Source organism: Thunnus albacares, chromosome 10 (genome assembly GCF_914725855.1).
Source record: "Thunnus albacares chromosome 10, fThuAlb1.1, whole genome shotgun sequence".
Classification (NCBI taxonomy): Eukaryota; Metazoa; Chordata; class Actinopteri; order Scombriformes; family Scombridae; genus Thunnus; species Thunnus albacares.
In genome coordinates, this window is record NC_058115.1 from 33,530,287 (window position 1) to 33,543,109 (window position 12,823).

The following is a 12,823-nucleotide window of genomic DNA, read 5'->3' on the forward strand; positions in this document are numbered from 1 at the left end:
TCAGTTTGGTTTAGTCCCAACAGCTCTGAACGACCCTCCATACAACACTCCCTCCCTCACTGTTCACTGCTGAAGTGCCCTGGAGCAAGGTAGCTACAACCTCCAGCTGCTCCAGTGGAGCTGCTCAGTGTCTGCTTGTATCAGACTGGTTGAACTGGGCAGCTCCCAGTATGAAAAATGAAAACAAATCAATAAAGCTTCTCTGAGTAAGTTACACTTCAAACCTGAATCAGGAACATTTTAAGGTGTCACTGTTCTTCATCATTGTTGCTTATCAAATGTTCCCTCCAAACCTTTTTGATGTCTGAATTGGGGCTATTGTGTTTTACAATTTCTGTAACTTTCTGAAACTGAAAATTTAACAATGAAGACAACAACTCCCATGATTCCACACAACTTTACACCGTCATCACACTCCGTCACTAGTTATTGTTTTGATTGAGACCCCTAGCGGCAGAAATTACATATTGTGTGTTTAAATCATGTTGGTGATCAATTCAGAAGTGTAGGACTGCTGCCAGCACAGCTCAGAGTAGAACAACAGAAGTTGCATCATATGTTCAACATTATCAATGGGTTTTCTCCTCAATACTTCACAGATAACAATGGAACATACTCAGCATGGCTATAACACCAGGGCCAGTGTGTGTTCATATAAAGTCCCTCCAGTGAATAATGTAGCCAGAAGTTCCTTTTTTTAAGCTGCTGCCGTGTTGTGGAACAGCCTCCTGTTACACATTCAGCTCTTAAAAATGAGAAGTGCTTATAGAAGTCAGGTCAGGACTTGTTTATGGAACAGAGTCACAGGTTTATAATGAAATCTGCTATTCCATTTTTACTTTAGCAATCAACTTGTCTTTGATGTATTTTGTGTTATGATGTGGGTGTTTATTGTTTTATTTAATTTGTGGTGATTTAATTTTATGTTGTATGTCTTATGTTTTGTTTTTTAACATTTTGGGACCATGTTGGAAATATGCGTTTACACTTTAACATGTTTTTTATGTCTGTAATGTATAAATAAAATCATATCATGTCATGTCATGAGTGCAACACCATGAATGTCCTCCAGCAGAGACTATCTGAAAATGTGATCTGTTATCTCCATATTTAAATGATTATCATGTCTCCTCTCTCTCTGATGGCCGACTTTTCACTCACATGGTCGTACAAACCAGTTCTTTTCTAGCATAACCCAATGTTTACTCTCAGTTTCAGCTTACATTTGATCAGCAGATGGATGTTCTCCTTTAAAATCAATTAAACGTTGGTTTGACCAGTCGCTCTTTAAGGACAGACAGCTGGGTTCAGGTCCAGGAGAGTCTGGTCTCTGCCGCTGGATCCTGAGACATCAACAGCTCTGATAAATGTGCATGTCAGATAGAAATGAAAAGTCTGTTCAGTCTTGGCAACTTTACATTCTTACCGTCCATCAGCAGGTTGTCCAGGTTTAAAATATAAAGGTTCTTCCACGGACCAGTCACTCTTCATGGACACACAGCTGGGTGCGGATCCAGGTAAAGGTCCAGGTCCAGCAGTGTCTGGTCTGTGCTGCTTCTTTTTTCTACAACACAACACACACAGAGCTTTGAGTGTGAATAATGATGGTGGAGTGATGTAAGTGGAGAACAGTGATGGACAGTTAGAGATCCTCATCTCACCTCTGAGCTGTGGTCTGGCTGTCATGTTCCCCACACAGAGAGCTTTTAGAGGGAGGGACTCCCTCCTCTTTGTCCTCACACTGATCCATAGCAGAGAAACACCTTCACACAAACACAACACATTATTTCTCATCATTCCTCTCAGTCACATGACAAACACACAGAGCTCTGACTGGAGGAAAGCAGCTCATCCACTTCATTACTAAATACACTCATCTGACAGTTTCCATGTTGTTGGCACTTTGAGCTGCTGTGTCATATCTAACAAATCACTTTCACAATGCTCACAATGAGCCTCATACAAGATGCACTTGAACCAATAGATTTCTTCTTAAGTGACACGTACGAGTGATTTAAGAGAATTTGTGGCTTCAGCAATTGTCTGAGACTTCTCTCTGAGGTATGAATGAAACTGACGAGTTCAGAGCTGTCGTATGAGTCCTGAACAGACAGTCTGACCTTCTTCACAGTTTAAATATGATACAGAAACCAAATAAAATAAAACGTAAAAGGTTTATATGTTACAGAGGTTTAGGAGAAGAGAATGAAAATGTTTTTGCAGGAAGCTTTTGGATGGTTTGAAGACTAGAGGGAAACACTTCATGTTGCTTTTTCTTTGGCTTTCTTTGGGAATCAGATCACTTTTCACTTCTATTTGACAGACTTTGGAAAGCTCTTCAACATTTTAAATGTTCCTCTTTTTCCAAGTCTACTATATCCAGTCAGAGCATGCAGTGGCAGCTCATCCACTAATTCAAAATCAATCATGTTACCTGGACAGATGCTGCTGAATTCACATCCACATCAGCTCACAGAGACTTTCCACCTTCATCTGTAGAGGAAACACAAAGAGAACAGCTGAAAGCATCAGTCCAACCATTGATCAGCAACTGAACATTCATCATTCATCCTTTACATCATTTCTGCTGGAAACATCCTAAATATCAGCTGCTTCTCCTCTGATTGGCTGCATCTCTCTGGTTCATATCAGCTGAATCTCTTCACATTTCAAACTAATCAATACATGGATCAATAGTGGTTTGTTACTGAACAGAGAAGATGTAGCTTGTTGTCATTGGTCAGTCAACGGGAAGAATCAGAAAGCTGCAGCCAGTAAGGCAGCAGATCAATCCCCAAACTATCAATACTACTGGTACTTCTTCTGAGTATTGATACCAGCGTCAATAGGATCAATATCTGAACAATAGATCAGTCTTCTTAGTGCTGCTGCTGTTTGCAGCCATCACCTCCTTAGTTCACAAAATTCACTCTAAAGCTGAAACTACCAATTGTTCACATTATTGATTAATCTATTGATTATTTTCAAATGCGTAAATTGCGCACAGCCCCTCTCCCAGTCTGGAGACACAGGTATGGATGCTGCTGCTGTGTGACAGCCACGGCTGTTCATTAAAGTCAGAGAAAAGGAGCAACATTACACATCTATCAGCGTGAGACACAGTCTGAAAGCGGATGTTTCTGAGCTCCGGCACGATTTAACCACTTCCTCCATCACTGCCAAACACACTCTGTATATTGTATATTAAGATTTTTTTTTTTTTTACCTGTTTTTACTTCTGTTTGTACTTTTTATGGACTGTAACTCTATTTTTACTCAGCATGTGACCCAAATGTGTTCTCTGTGTTTCTTCTTCTTGTAAATAACAAATAAAGTTATTTGAACTTGACGCTGTCACTAATACAGACAGAGCAGGTTGTTGTTTTTCTCTACAAAGAAGACAAATGTTGGAAGTTATTGATCTGTGAATACTGACTCAGTACTGTCAGCTGTTATTGGACACTTTGAACAGTGACACTAAAATGGAGGAAAACTTCCACCGTGTTGATTTGTGTTGACTGTTAGTAGAGTTCTGAACTACAGATTTCTGCTGTTTCTACTGGAACTAAACTAACAAGATGAACAAAGAGTCATTCAACAGTCAAACAGTGAAAACTGTCACAATACAAACAGAATAAAGTTACAATAAATACCTTCAGAAGGAGAAAAGAAGCTGCAACACGACGAGAACAGAAAGAGAAACTAAACTCCAAAAGGAAAAATAGATGGAAAAAACCAGAGAGAGAGAGAGATTTCAGAGAATATTATTTTATGACTTTTTATTACCTGTTAATCTCTAACCATACCACCTGTGAAACAAAGTCTCACTCATTATGATGAGTACTGGTTATTAAAACATGCACCAGTTTAAAGGTGACTGATTGGGGCGACCCTTCTTAAACTTCTCTGAGATAAAAAATTAATGACACACACAATTCCTTGCATCAATAAAATGTTTTACACAAACAAACTCAAGACTGTCGCAAATCCTGATTTCTTGCACCTGGAGACGGACGAAGTTTCCTCTCACCTGTGTCCGGGGCGGTGTCTGTGTCTGTGCCGCTCTTCGCTCCGGTGCGGCAGCTGCAGGATTTATTTAAAAAAAATCACAAATTCTCCTGAAAGTCTCCGGTCAGAGAGCAGCACAGATCCTCCGCGCAGCAGCCGGGTTCGAGCAGACGGCGGTGGGGCAGCAGGGCTCTGATCAGTCGGTGTCTCCTGAGCCGAGCCGGGAGTGTCTCTGTCACTCAACAGGCTGCAGCCAGATACCTGCCCTGCCCCCCTGCCAGAGGTGCGCTGAGCGTGCGCAGAGGCAACCCCCTCAGACAGCCATTTTGTTAATAGTGGATGACGGTGGGGAAGAGGAGGATGTAATGTTAAAGGTGATGATGATGAGCAAACGTAGTCATGAGACTGATGATGAAGGTTTAGTAAATTAATCATACCTGTAAGAAAGCGTAATACTCTTATAGTTAGTTAAAGTTATATTTCATACATGTATATTTATAGTAATAGCTGATAAAGTGGGACAGTTTTTGGCTATTTTTTAAAAATGTTGTCATTATCACACCTACACACTGAATGATAGATTTGATTTTTTTTTTTAAAAAAAAGGTTAAATCTGCATGAACACCATCTGACGTTCATTTGTTGAAGGTCAAGTGGGAGGTTTTTGCTGGTAAAGTGGGACAGTTTTGCCAATTTATGAAGTTTTTTTTCCCCTCATGTACACAGGTCCTCATTAACACACCTGCAGTGAAATCAAAGTTTATTTTAAAAACAAGTTTTATCAGCATAAACACCATCTGACGCTCTTTCATTGAAGGCCAAATGGGAGACTTTTGCTGGTAAAGTGGGACAATTGGTAGTGAAATCAAACTGTGGAGTTTATTTTATGTTTTTTCACACAATCTTTTAAACAAAATCTGACACCCGAGTCAAGTGCAACACTTATTCAGTCATTGACCTAGTTACTGGTGGGTGTTATCTGGATTAAATTTTAATATCTGCAGGAACAGATCAAGCTGAGAATTTGAGAAACAGCAGCTGAATGAAGCAAATCAGAAGAGTTTATAAGTCGATCCAGCACCACCTGTCTTCTACAATTTAACCTTCAGTTTGCTTGTCAGGTGTTTAAATACTGTTTATTCAACTTATTATCAATAATTAATTGGCAAATCAATTCCTTTTTTAATACGTGTAATTCATTGACTCTTTGCAGTGAGTTGTTAAAACTCTATCCCACTTTACCTGTCAGATTTTAAATAATATTATTAATATTTTATACATGATTATTATTATTTTATCTCGTATCAGATCCTCAGCAGATGTGGTCGTTGACTTCTGGTTCCTCCCAGACAATCTGTTATTAAAAGACAGGAAGTAGAAATAGTAGAGAGCAGCAGGTACGTTGGTACTTCCATTGATAAGAAACTGAACACTGAGACAACAGTAGCTTTGTTTTCTGCAGAGGTTTAATGTTTTTAATGTTTACCTGACATATGACTCCTCATGGAGGAAGTAGAGTGATGTTATTGTACAGAAAAAACTCTGACAATGAAACACTCAATCTGGATGAGATGGTGGATGGAGAGATGAGGACAGCACAGTACTGCGAGAAGAGGAGGAAGAGGAGAGGTTCATCAGAGTGAGGCGATTTTTCTCTCTTTTTCTGTCTTCTCACTTTTTTGTGGCAGTTTTGTGAGCCACTTTAGCAGCATGGCTCCAGACTAACATAAATCATCATTAAAAGACTGATTCACAATATTTCTGGTTTAATACACAATATTTGTGTATTAAACCAGCAGTCAGGTGTCCATATGAACAGTGAAAGAGGTTTTCCTCGCTGTAATCATTCCTCCTGTTCATACTGGATATTAAAAGATCCTTCAAATGTGCTTCCAATGTAAGTGATGGTTGACGTCTGTCCTGTAATATAACACAGTTTATGCTCATTCACAAAGTAAAATTCAAGACTTGAAATTTTTAACAATGTAGTACCTGTTTCAGTCAAAAGTATGAAATGGAAAACCAGCAGGAACAATATGACCTAGAAATATTTATATTATGTCACATTTTTCCAGTGCCGCCCAGCAGGTTATAACAATCATTTTTAATGATATTATTAATAAAATGAACGTAACCAATTACTTTAAATTTATTTAGGTTTTTAGTGCATTATATTTATTGATATTTATGTCACATTTTTTGTCAGCACCTCCCAGTTGTATATCATGTATATCAATAATTATTTGTGATATAATTAGAATTGCAATGGAAAGAAAATCTTCTATTTTGATAACTGAAAAGTTCCAAAGATGGTTCCATGTGAGAATTTGCTGCTTTTTGGTCTTAAATTTTAGTAAACTGACAAAATTTGACAAAATCACAAATTCAATGACATCACATGGTGTTCTGGGATGTTGTGACGACCATTTTTCACTGTTTTATAGGACAAATGATTAATAGAAAACATTATTGGCAGAATAATGGATAATACAAATAATTGCGAGTTGCAGCTCAAAATATAATATCAATTAATATTAATTAATCAATTAATGTGACCTGGACTCAGAGAAGTGTCAGAAAACTGATGGACTGAAAATCTACAAAAAATAATGAAACAGCTTCCTGCAGCTCAATCAGCTGTTGCGTCTCAGTTTATAGATGTAAAACGTCTCCCGACAGAAACATACAACTAATGTTACCGTCTACAGCAGGAACAGGTGATATTCAAGAGCTTCGGACAGGAAATTTAACACTTTCTAATAACTTCTAAGGACTTTTTTTGAGGAGACTGAATTAAATGCTTTTTACAGACTTTTGTTGGCCTGCAGATACGTTGTATATACGAGGCTTTTCTTCCTATCCTTATTCAAGAATGTGGTCTTTCAATTTGAGAGGATTTATTGATTTCATGTTCAGATTTTGTAACAGGACTGAAGCTGCAGCAGGAAATCTGTGCAAGCAACAATAATTCTGAGTGCAAACATACAGTTTTAGCAGAAGCAGAACAAGTCTAAGCAAGAATTACAAAATCTGAACATGAAATCGATGAATCATGCTCTCAAACTGAAAGACCACTCTCATGAATAAAGGTAGGAAGAAAGCCCTGTATGTGTAAAGGTCACAGGTTGCATTGCAGTAACTGCTGCATGTAAAAAGTCCTCTGCTGCTCTCTAGTGGTCCTGCAGGTTTATTACACAGCCTAACTGCAGCAGGACTCTAATAAAGAAATAAGAAAATATTTCTCCTGGACTTGGTTGGAAAAAGTGTTTGACATGTACTGTGTTTCTGAGCAGGAATCAGGATCAATCAGAAATATTTGAATTAAAAATCTGTTGACAGTTGTGAGGTTGTTTGTGTATATTGATACTTTCAATCAAACCTGATCAAACTACAGTCCTGAGGAAGCAGATCAATGTTTTAAGTGTTAAATTCTTTATGAATAATAGTTTTTTTCCTACAATTTAACTTTGATAGTCGAGCATTTAGTCACGAATATCTCAAGATATCTAAGATCTGAAACCATGTTTTCAGACTAAAAAGGACAAAACATTCAAGTTCTGAGACAACTGAGCAAATTTCATCTGCTGGTGAAGACCGTGCAAAACAGTCAAAAGCTCCAGAACAAGGACCTTGAGTGGAGACATCAGAAACACACAACAAAACATCCAGCAGCAAAGAAATGAATAAGAATAAAAACAGAAAAACAAAGAAAATTAAACGTAATTAAATAAAACTTAAATCAACATAAAACATATATATAACCTATATAATGAAACAAATAAAAAATAAAATGGAAAAGATTAAAAACATTAATAAAATGATTGTGTCGTGTTGCTGCAATGAGTCTGAATACATTAACAATGAGAGGTACAGTTAGTTGCAGCTTTTTATTTAGTCAAGCCAAAAACAAAAAACAAAGGAAAGCATCAGTGTGTACCTAAGGCACGCTGAGAAACAAACCGCTGGACTTTAATCCACAAAACAAGAAAAGATAAACATGTAAGAACCCGAGAAAATTCAAAACTATACAACATGGAAGCATCTCTCTTATACAAACTCCTGGTAAAATACTGGTCAAAGTGCTAGTGCATAAGGAGAAAGGTGTCAAAACACTGACAAATGTTTTTTTTTTCTTTTTTGGCAATACAAATGTCACATAAATCCATTGTCATGATCAGAAGAAAAATACTAAAACTGAGGAAATGGTGATATTGTTCACATCTTTAAAAGGTCATAAAAGATCCCAAACTGACGGTTTATTAAGGTTTTTAGAGGGAAAATGTTTACAGTGATTGTTGTTCTGTTCCTAAAATATTCATGTTAGTTAGTGGAACATAATGAGACTAAGAGCCCGGTCACACCAGCATTCATTACAAATAGAAACATTTAGAACAAAAGTTTATTAAATTCAACTCAATCAGTGGAATAACTTGCAGAGATGAGCAAAGTCTATTAGGAGCTAAACTTTCATGAAATTTTAACTTTAATTTTCGTTTTTAACCAAAAGCAAACTTTCCTATTTACTGTAAATTCATTATCTGCAGTAGTTTTTCTTGTCTTTCGTTTTACCTTATATCTTTATTGTTTATCTTTTATCTTTATTGTTTACCTTATATCTTGCTTGCAGTACTGTCCCCAGCCTCATCTCAAACATTTCGTTGTACATGACGCATGTTATTCTGCACAAATGACAAATAAAGTTGAACTTGAACTTCTTGTCAGAGCTTAGTTTTAGGGGAACAAAGAGTCCAAAAGGGAGGAAGCTAACATATTAGTTGTGCTTTATCATCTAGTTTTATACAACTCTGCTCTGCTGGAGAATGAACTGCTTCTCAAAAAGATGCAGCAAAGTCTGCAGTCAGTTATCATGAACAGACTTTGGCTCAAATCATTAACATAAACTCCATTGGTGACAGACTAGCATGCTTGGCATACAATTTTGGCCAGGCATGTAGTGGTCAGTTTTCAAGTCTCTACTCTTTACATACACAGAGAATGAAGCAGCAGTTTAAAGAAGAAAAGTAAAAAGTATTCAGTCTTGATGTTTTTCTCTTATGCCTGCAAGCTAGCATTTTACTTGTTAGCTTTCCAGTCACAATAGCTTGTCTACTAGCCCCACAAGAATTTTGATGGGACAACTATTTACAAATCAGAAACTGCTAGTTACACAACATTAACCTCAACTGGGGACAAACCAGCATGCTTGGCATGTTACTTCAGCTAGCTAGCATGTAGCAATTAGCTTTTAAGTGGGAACCCGAGTTGTTCAGTGGTAAACAAGTTCAACTGCACACTACTGAAAGAACAATTACAGGTTGAGAAGCAGTTAAAAGGAGAAAAGTATTCAGTCTAGTTTTTTTCTGTTACACCTGCTAGCTAGCATTTTACTGGTTAGCTTTCCAATCACAGTAGTTTGTCTAATAGCCCTGCAAGGATGTTGGCGAGATGACTATTTAGAAGTCAAAAACTGATATATATCATATATTAACCTCAACTGGTGACCGCAAACCTCAAGACTGCATTCTTCACATGCTATTTTGTCAAGCTAACATGTAGCGGTTAGTTTTTAAGTCTGGGTACGATTATCAGTCTGTTATTCAGTCTGGTTGTTTCTCTGTTACACCATCTAGCTAGCATTTTACAGGTTAGCTTGCCAGTCAGAACAGCTCGCAAGGACCTATAAATGAACTTCTTTGTGTCACTTTCTGGTGTAACCGGGCGCTAAAAGACTACAGCCATGTTAGCACCCACATGAGGCTTCAATACTGATTCCACTCCAAAAAACAAAAATGTAGACCATAATTCTCAGATTCTTACCAGCTAACGGAACAAAAAAACTTGACAAAACATACAGCTGAGCTGAACTTAAGCTGTAATTTGCACTGAAGCTGTAATTTGCACTGAATGCTAACAGGCTGCATGCTAATGTGTTAACAGTAGCATGTTACTGGATAAAACTAAATTATGAGTTGAAACAATGTTTTGATTCTTGGGCTCATAAAAACCTCTAAAAATCTCCAATAAATGAAGATCAGTCAGGAACTGTTTTTCACTTTTGAACACTGAATACATTTGAAACTGAAAGTTTCAGCAATGAACAGAGCTGTATGTTATAGCTGGTGTCAGCTGACTTCAGCAACAGGTTGTGAGAAACAAAAGGCATAACAGTATGAACACATGAAAATGTGAAAAGAAAATACACAAACCGACTACAATAGGACAAAACATTTGGCATCAGGTTCGAACAGGATGAGAAAAATTGGTGGTTAAGTTGTTTAGGTTTAGATTTGTTGGGGAGTGTTTCAGTCCAGCTTTGTTCCACAGGGTTCACACACTTGAACTTTCCAACAGGACATCCAGGTACACAGATTTTTGAATATTTTGATCTCAAAAATCAACCAAGAGACACCAAAGAATCTGGTTTGTAGTCAAAGGGAAAGCTGAGAAGAGTTTCTATTAATCATTTAAGGTCTTTTTTTATTGTGAGGAACTCCTTAGAGTCCTTAAAAAAACCTCCAATGGTCACAAGTCTAAAAATTAATCTGTGATACCTGTAGAGGATCTTTCTTTCCTTTCCCACCTTTATTATCACGTACCACAACAATTTAACCCCAAACTGAAGTGAAAAACAGAAGCTTTGTTAATCTCAAGTGCTACTCAAAACTCGAAAATTTCTGGAAAGTCAAATTTGTGGAAAAAACTTGATCAGTATCGTCCTTTCAAATACTGTAAATGTGACATTTAGCAAAGGCACTTAATCTCATAACCCAGGTGAAGATGTTCTAACATCAGAAAACTGCATATTGTAGCTTAACAGGCATGAAGCTCGACACATTTTCTCTGGAAAAACACTGAAATGTGGCTTCTTCCACATGAACTACAAACATGGAGTCTTTAGTTTTTAGGTAAACCACACAAGAAGTACAGTTTGCTAAGCTTGAACAGAAAACATCTGATTTTTTTTCTAATAACACAACGCGTGACATAATCAGCATGTCAGAGTCTTTATGCGAGTCTCAGGCACTTATTTGGTTCGGTCATACCAACATGTTTCAGACCAAAGCATAATAGAATCAACATGATTAGTGGATTCAAAGTAAATCTGCACTGAGTTTTCATTTTGTCCAAGTTTTCAATGTCGGCAAACTTCAACAAACTCTGACATCTGTGCTGCTGCCGTGTCTTCACAGTGTTCACCTCTGAATAAACGGAGAGCAAGAAAGTCCAAAACAGAGGAAGCTAGCTGCTAGTTTTTTGAAGTCTGGGTACCTGAGTTGTTCAGTGGTTAATGTGGTCAACTTCCTGCTACCAAAAGAACAATTACCAGTGGAGAAGCAGTTAAAGAGAGAAGTATTCAGTCTTGCTTTTACGTTACCGGCTAACTAGCATTTAACTAGCCACAGTAGCTTGTCAGTTCTACGTCTCCAAGGATGAAAAAACAACCTCAGCATGAAAGTTTGTGGTGTGACGAAGCGCTTTAGCCACACTGATCCGTCCACCTGTTGTTTTTTTTTATAATTCCTTTGACAAAACAAAACTTGTTAATACAGTCCCAACGTACAATAATCTGTCAGAGATGGACACATCAGCAGCAGAGAGCTGAAGTGAAACCAGAACGTCCAGAAGCAAGAAAACCTCACTCAAAATCTCATTAATAGTAACTTAAATAACTAAAAATCCAGCTTTAAAACAGTATGTCAGGTTGGTTTTAGATAAAGATGGTAATTTTTTTTAAAAAGAAAATGTGGTAATTATTCAATTTTTCAATTTAAAGCAGCCTTTAATGAACTGCATTTCCCATAAGCCCACACACTGCACACACTGCAGGTTAAACGACTCGGCTCGTTGAGTGTCTGGCGTTTTTCCGCATTCTGAGTAGAGCTGCAACTAATGATTATTATCAATATCGACTAATCTTAATTATTTTCTCAAATAATCGTTTAAATGTTGAAAAATTGTGAAAAAACAGGATTCACAGTTTCTTAAAATTAGCTTGTTTTATCCGACTAACAGTCCAAAACCTTAAATTATTCAATTTACTGTCACATATGGCAACGAAAAACAGCAAATGGTCTCATGTGAGAAGCTGGAACCAAAGAACTACTGAAACAATTAAGCGATTATCAAAATAGTTGGACTAATCAATCAATCGTTTCAGCGCTACATTGGAGTTATCATGATTACGAGATTCAGAGTTGTGATTAACGTTCACACCAACTTCCCAAAGGTTAGTCTGAAAGCTCTTATATGTCTGATTGGATGCTTCATAATTCAGAAGTGACTGAAATCAAACAAACATGGCCGCCTCACATCTGCTGAAATCTCGTTCATGGTGACTAAACCCAAATTTAACGGTTGTTAGTGTTATGTTGTTTGTTCACAGTATTCTTAACCAACTCTGCAATGATTCAACTGTGTTGAGTCGTCTGGTGACGCGAACATTCGCAGGTCGTAAACGTGGGAATCTTTATATTTTCCTCCCGTCTCTGGAAAATAGCTGGAAAATAGACTTGATAAGAGATCGCTCGTGAGTTTTATGTTTGAGGACGAAAGCAGAGCTGCAACGATTGATCGATTAGTTGCCAATTATTAAATTAATTGACAATTATTTTGATAATCAATTAATTGTTTTGATTTTTTAAGGGAAAAAAAGTAAAAATTCTCTGATTCCAGCTTCTTAAATGTGAATATTTTCTGGTTTCTTTAGTCTCTAATGACAGTAAACTGAATATCTTTGTGTTGTGGACAAAACAAGACATTTGAGGACGTCATCTTGGACTTCACTGATCAACATTTTTCACCATTTTCAGTTTAT

The 12,823-nt window shown here is 37.2% G+C and overlaps 1 long non-coding RNA gene across 1 annotated transcript; it reads right to left on the minus strand.

Annotated features, from left to right (window-relative positions):
• Positions 1–7,876: 7,876 nt before the first annotated feature.
• LOC122990069 lies at positions 7,877–12,635 on the minus strand. Its single transcript, XR_006405241.1, has 2 exons — positions 8,618–12,635; positions 7,877–8,577 (listed from the first exon to the last, which is right to left on the minus strand). It is a non-coding gene; the product is annotated as an uncharacterized LOC122990069 (long non-coding RNA).
• Between the last annotated feature and the right edge of the window lie 188 nt (positions 12,636–12,823).